The sequence below is a fragment of the Nerophis ophidion genome, linkage group LG15, assembly GCF_033978795.1.
Source record: "Nerophis ophidion isolate RoL-2023_Sa linkage group LG15, RoL_Noph_v1.0, whole genome shotgun sequence".
Taxonomy (NCBI): domain Eukaryota; kingdom Metazoa; phylum Chordata; class Actinopteri; order Syngnathiformes; family Syngnathidae; genus Nerophis; species Nerophis ophidion.
Window position 1 is genome coordinate 43,122,144 of NC_084625.1, and position 7,593 is coordinate 43,129,736.

Sequence of the window (7,593 nt, forward strand, 5' to 3'; positions counted from 1 at the left end):
ATATATGTATATATACATACATAAATATGCATATGTATAAATATATATATATATATATATATATATATATATATATATATATATACACATATATTTAATATTTTTTAAATACATTTTAGCCAAAATGGGCGCAATTTAAATTTTCACACACACTTGTTATTTCATATGTTGACCAGAGGGGGAGCACTATGAAAAGAATATTACAGTCAATGTAAATTTCACCACCAGGGGTGCAAATGAGACATTCTCCATCAGATGCAATGGTTTTCCATACTGGGACTATTATTTTGGTCTTAACTTGTTCACCGGTACTCCTATGGAAGGTACTTTTGTGAGTCTTTCATTGTTTCATTGATGTCTCAAGAATGGTAGAAAAACAAGAACACCCACACACACTAACACACACATTATTGTATTTGTTACCTTCTCGAGACCTCCGGAAAAGCTTTTAGTAAAAACATTTTTTTTGAATTTTTTTGTTAGTATTTATTTTTTATTCTTCATGATTTACTTCAAGTTATTACCGTATGTCTCTATATACATATTTGTATTTTATAAATTCATTTTGGTCAAAGGGGGCACATTTCAATTTCTTTCACACCCTTGTTATTACACATGTTGGCCAGGGGAGGAGCACTTCAACTTTATACACATACTTGTTATTTCATATGTTGGCCAGGGGAGGAGCACTTCAACTTTACACACACACTTGTTATTTCATATGTTGACTAGAGGGGGAGCACTTTTAAAACCGACACACGGTCAATTTGAAATAATCCCTCCTTTTTGGGACCACCCTCATTATGATAAAGTTCACCACCAGGGGTGCAAATGAGACATTCTCTATTTTTTGTAATGTGCTTAAGGCTGATGACAAGCGAGTCACGGACCACACTTGGCCCCTGTGCCGCACTTTGAGCAACTAACTGTTATAAGCCACTATAGTCTTAAAACCGTAATGCATTTGTTCATCCTATGGTCACATATGGGACGCGGCTTGTCTCACGTGAGCACTGGAAGTCGTAAAATCAGCTATTCACCTGGCGGGTTTCAACGGGGATGAATAGGGAAGTCCTTCCTTAGGTGCCGTCTTGTTTTATCATAGATTACTGCCTTTGCACCCGTCAATGCTTACTTTTGTATGAAAATCAAATTAACAAAAAATCCTGACTTTGGAGCAATGTTCACGGACTATAGTATTTGGCTCTCTATTAATAGATGCAATGGTTTCCCGTTTTGGGACCATGATTTCGCTCCTGACTTGTTCACCTGTCATCATATGCAAGGTGCTTTTCCTTGTTGATGTCTCAAGAAGGGTAGAAATACAAGAACACACACACACACACACACACACACACACACACACACACACACACACACACACACACACACACACACACACACACACACACACACACACTGTTGCACAAACTGTACCCTGCCCAAAGATCATGAATCACCCTCTTATCTGGGGGTCTGCAAATTATTATTATGAATTGGATTTTGTGGCCTTGTTTTGAAGAGCAAACATTGTTTATAGAAAAATAAAAGGCAATAAATCTTTCTTGATAGATAGACGATTAGGCGTCTTCTCGGTCCTACAGCTTGTGTCGGAAAATTTGACATGTCAAACATGATTCATTGCAAACACATCTTGAGTTTCCTGATACCGAACTATAACTAAAAGTTGAAAAACTTGCAATTTCTTGTGAGTCACAAGTCACCCAAGACGATTTGAGCAGGCAAAGAGTAGTTCAAAGGATGAGTGACGATGTTGGATCAAGTTATCCCTCCCACGGGACCCTCAAGAGGAGGGCTTCAAGCTTATGGGAAGGATGGATCGCAAGGTTGGCGGGTGGATGTGAAGTGAAGTGAAGTGAATTATATTTATATAGCGCTTTTCTCAAGTGACTCAAAGCGCTTTACATAGTGACACCCAATATCTAAGTTACATTTAAACCAGTGTGGGTGGCACTGGGAGCAGGTGGGTAAAGTGTCTTGCCCAAGGACACAAAGACAGTAACTAGGATGGCACAAGCGGGAATCGAACCTGCAACCCTCAAGTTGCAGGCACGGCCACTCTACCAACCGAGCTACTTGTGTGACTCCACCCACACAAGTTTAAATAAGCCTCAAAGATTGATTAAATACCTTTTAAATGGGGATGTCCGATAATATCGGCAGTCCGATTATCGGCCGATAAATTGTCAGTAACGGTTACAAAAAAGTAAAGTTAATGATTTTTTAAAACAGCGCTATGTACACGGACATAGGGAGAAGTACAGAGCGCCAATAAACCTTAAAGGCACTGTTTTTGCGTGCCGGCCCCAGTCACAATATCTACGGCTTTTCACACACACAAGTGAATGCAACGCATACTTGGTCAACAGCCATACAGGTCACTGTGAGGGTGGCCGTATTAACAACTTTAACACTGTTACAAATATGCGCCACACTGTGAACCCACACCAAACAAGAATGACAAACACATTTCGGGAGAACATCCACACCGTAACACAATATAAAGACAACAGAACAAATACCCAGAAACCCTTGCAGCACTAACTCTTCCGGGACGCTACAATATACTACGATATATAAATACTGATAAAGTTAAGGAATGCTCATCAAACACTTATTTGGAATATCCCACAGGTGTGCAGGCTAATTGGGAACAGGTGGGTGCCATGATTGGGTATAAAAGTAGCTTCCATGAAATGCTAAGTAATTCACAAACAAGGATGGGGCAAGGGTCACCCACTTGTAAGCAAATTGTCGAACAGTTTTAGAACAACATTTCTCAACGAGCTATTGCAAGGAGTTTCGGGATTTTACCATCTACAATCCGTAAAATTATCAAAAGGTTCAGAGAATATGGAGAAATCACTGCACGTAAGCGATGATATTACGGACCTTTGATCCCTCAGGCGGTACTGCATCAAAAACCGACATCGGTGTGTAAAGGATATCACCACATGGGCTCAGGAACACTTCATAAAACCACTGTCAGTAACTACAGCAGGTCGCTACATCTGTAAGTGCTAGTTAAAACTCTACTATGCAAAGCGAAAGCCCTTTATCAACAACACCGAGGGAACGCTGCCGGCTTCGCTGGGCCCGAGCTCACCTAAGATGGACTGATGCAAAGTGGAAAGGTGTTCTGTGGTCTGACGAGTCCACATTTCAAATTGTATGTGGAAACTGAGGATGTGGTGTCCTCCAGAACAAAGAGGAAAATAACCATCCGGATTGTTATAGGCGCAAAGTTCGAAAGCCAGCATCTGTGATGGTATGGGGGTGTATTAGTGCCCAAGGCATGGGTAACTTACACATATGTGAAGGCACCATTAATGCTGAAAGGTCCATACAGGTGTTGGAGCAACATATGTTGTCATCCAAGCAACGTTATCATGGACGTCCCTGCTTATTTCAGAAAAACAATGCCATGCCACATTCAGCATGTGTTACAACAGTGTGGCTTCGTAGTAAAAGAGTGTGGGTACTTTCCTGGCCCGCATGCAGTCCAGACATGTCTCCCATCAAAAATGTGTGGCACATTATGAAGAGTAAAATACGACAGCAAGACCCCGGACTGTTGAACAACTTAAGCTGTACATCAAGCAAGAATGGTAAAGAATTCCACTTTCAAAGCTTCAACAATTAGTTTCCTCAGTTCTCAAACGTTTATTGAGTGTTGTTAAAAGAAAAGGTGATGTAACACAGTGGTGAACATGCCCTTTCCCAACTACTTTGGCACGTGTTGTAGCCATGACATTCTAAGTTAATTATTATTTGCAAAAAAAATAAATAAAGTTTATGAGTTAGAACATCAAATATGTTGTCTTTGTAGTGCATTCAATTGAATATGGGTTGAAAAAGATTTGCAAATCATTGTATTGCGTTTATATTTACATCTAACACAATTTCCCAACTCATATGGAAACGGAGTTTGTACAAGCGGCCCTCTGATGGCCCTCAATGAAAACAAGTTTGACATCCCTGCTATAGATCCAGGAAGCAGAGGTTCCAGGAAAAGGTCCTATTGATGACATGGGGGCTGCATGTCAGATAAAGGCACTGGGGAGATAACATTACATCTTCAATAAATGCACAAGTTTCCATTGACACTTTGGACATGTGTCTTATTCCATCACTCGACACATTAAGGTCAAGGTCATGTCCTGCAAATAGTCCGGATCTCATTGCAATTGAAAATGTGTTTTTGTTCCTATCCAATAATTGACTGTAATATTATTTTCTACATGTTCGTATTATGCCAGTTCGCTTGTCTTTATACGTTTTTTCTTGTTTTTTGCCTCTGTAGATCTTTGTGCTCGAAACTATTATTTTATTGCTTCTAACACATTTTCTCAGGACTCTAAGAACATTACTGTCTTATTGAGTAAATAACTATTTTTTGCGTAATTACCTGAGCTTGATTTCTATAGAGGGCTTCACGGTGGCAGAGGGGTTAGTGCGTCTGCCTCACAATACGAAGGTCCTGCAGTCCTGGGTTCAAATCCAGGCTCGGGATCTTTCTGTGTGGAGTTTGCATGTTCTCCTCGTTAATGCGTGGGTTCCCTCCGGGTACTCCGGCTTCCTCCCACTTCCAAAGACATGCACCTGGGGATAGGTTGATTGGCAACACTAAATTGGCCCTAGTGTGTGAATGTGAGTGTGAATGTTGTCTGTCTGTGTTGGCCCTGCGATGAGGTGGCGACTTGTCCAGGGTGTACCCCGCCTACCGCCCGATTGTAGCTGAGATAGGCGCCAGCGCCCCCCGCGACCCCGAAAGGGAATAAGCGGTGGAAAATGGATGGATGGATGGATTTCTATAGACCCCAAAGTTCACTCCGCAGTGAGTTCCACATGTTTTATGGCCAAAGTCTTTACTCGGAGTTTATTAAGGTTAAAAAGCAGTTTAGGAGTTATTCTTGAATCCATTTTTCAATGCTTCACACGCATTTTCTCATGATTCTAAGAACATTACTGCCATATTGAGTAAATAACACATTTTTGTGTTTGCAAACATTCCTCTGAGCATTTGCTGCTCCCATCGTCTTCTTTTCATTCTATGCTGTGAGCCTCGAGAATTCAACATACACTGACAAATGTTGCATCAAATTGCTCCATGACCTTCAACCGGCCAAGCTGATCTGAAGAGTACCGTTTGTCACTCGTTAAGGCCGTGCCTCAGACACTGTGCGCGCTCGTATAAAAGCCAGAGGTGGTGTGTCAGGTTCAAACAGGACAAGAAGCAAAGAATCAAACAGAGAAAGAAAACATTCTGGCTCAATTTGAGGAGAAACGTCTGGTCTGTACTCTTGTACAGTTTCCAGCACACTCTGGCGAAAGATTGCACGCCTGCTCCTTTATTTGGACTTTCCCTGACCACATGTCAACAGTTGATTTTAAAGGCACAGGGTCGTAAACAGTTCACAGAAAAGGTGGTAAAACAGTTCAAAGAAGAGGTTCGTAAAAGAGTTCAAAAAGAGGTTCGTAGAAGTGTTCAAAAAGAGGTTTGTAAAAGAGGCCGTAAAAGAGTTCAAAAAGAGATCGTCTGGAACTTGGGCAGATTTTGCCTTCTCTCCACTTTGGAGGGCAGCTGTGGCTACAAATGTAGCTTACCACCACCATTGTGAATGAATGATGGGTTCCCACTTTTCTGTGAGCGCTTTAAGTATATAATAAAAGAAAAGCAGGATATAAAATCTAATCCATTATTATTATTATTATTATTCATTAACAATATATATATATATATATTCTTTTACATACAATAAAATCAGTGGGATTTTTAGAGCAAATACAAAAAATAAAAAAATGGAATGGAATGGAGAAACAATACCACTGTTTTTGTGGTAAAATTCAAGCAACAGAGCTGCCAGTCTTTTTTTTTTTAACGTAAAATCTTGATTTAATGTTTTTTTTATTTGTTTTTTAATGTTTTAGTGTCTTACTGTATATGGAAAAAAAACATTACCAAAGTTTATTTTACGGTAAAAAAAAAAAACTCCGTCGGCGGAATTTAACCGTGAAATCTATTGTCAATTTTACAGTCTACAATTAGACTCTTTTTTTTTTTTTTATTATATGTCAAGCAGATATTTAAGTACAGTATTTATCTTTAACAAAAACAATTTTTGGAACTCCTGATAAATATTTTGATTTTGATCATATTGATTTTTAAAAGATATGCAATTGCATGTGTTACATGATTTTTAATGTGAAAAGGGAAAGAACAAATATATTTAGGACAAAAAGTTTAAGCATTTTATTGACGCATATTATTCACAGGCTTTTGCGGACTAATAAAAAATTGTGGCAGGCCAGATTTGGCCCCCGGGCCTTGTGTTTGACACTTGTGCTGTAACATAACTAAATATGGAAAAAGTGACTGTACTGTATATCGGATGAATACTTTTCCATACATAGAGTATCTGCTGCGGATTGATATGAACATGAAAAAAGGGACAAGCGGTAGAAAGTGGATGGATGGATGAACTCATAAATGTCTATAACAATGCAACAATATTGTAGATTGTGTCCACTGTTGTCACAACATCGTCATCAACTCCGTCTTCCTGGCATACTAACTTTCCAAATGTTCATCATTTTCTATAGTAAATCATAATAATTTTACCCTTAAAGATTTTTGGACAACCGAAGAGAAAAAAGGTGGGAAAAGTGCAATACAGCTCTGTTGCTTATTTAACAGATGAATTTGAACGTGAATAAAGGTCAGAAGAATGAGACGAGACGTAATTCTTCCCTTAAGAGGAAAGCGGCTACAGGCAATGAAGCAGTGGAGGATCTATCCTTTTAAATTATGCATGGCTTTCCAATATTCAAAAAGGTATATGAGGTTAAGGCGGTGTTTTTGATTCACATTTCCAGTTATCGTATGAGCCAAATGTTGTCACATTATTATTTAAGGATTTGTTTCATAAAGAGAATACGAAGAAATGGCTGCTTAGTGCAGCTGTTTAAATTGCATGGATGATTTATGGGGGAATTATTTTAGTCTGCAAAAGGTCGCACACATTTGTCAAGACTGGGGATCAAACTGGACTTTTATACGCTTTACCAGGGGTCCATTCATCCATCCATCCGCTTATCCGAGGTCGGGTCGCGGGGGTAGCAGCCTAAGCAGGGAAGCCCAGACTTCCCTTTCCCCAGCCACTTTGTCCAGCTCCTCTCAGGGGATTCAGAGGCGTTGCCGGGCCAGCCAGGAGACATAGTCTTCCCAAAGTGTCCTGGGTCTTCCCTGTGGCCTTCTACCATCTTGACCAGATGCCCGAACCACCTCATCTGGCTCCTCTCGATGTGGAGGAGCATCAGCTTTAGCATGAGCTCCTCACGGATGACAGAACTTCTGTTCAGATTCCTGGCACCGCCGCTCATCCATCTGTGCGCTCCAGTGACAGCACCGCACGCCACGCCCACGGGCGTTCCCTCTATGCTACGAGCACACCTCCGCATGGCTGCAGGAGATTTACAATCAGCGCACCTGCCTGGGATGAACGAGCTGCCTTCATAAGCCCACACAACCTGCCATGCCGTGCCGGAATATAATCTGCTGTTACCTTTGTA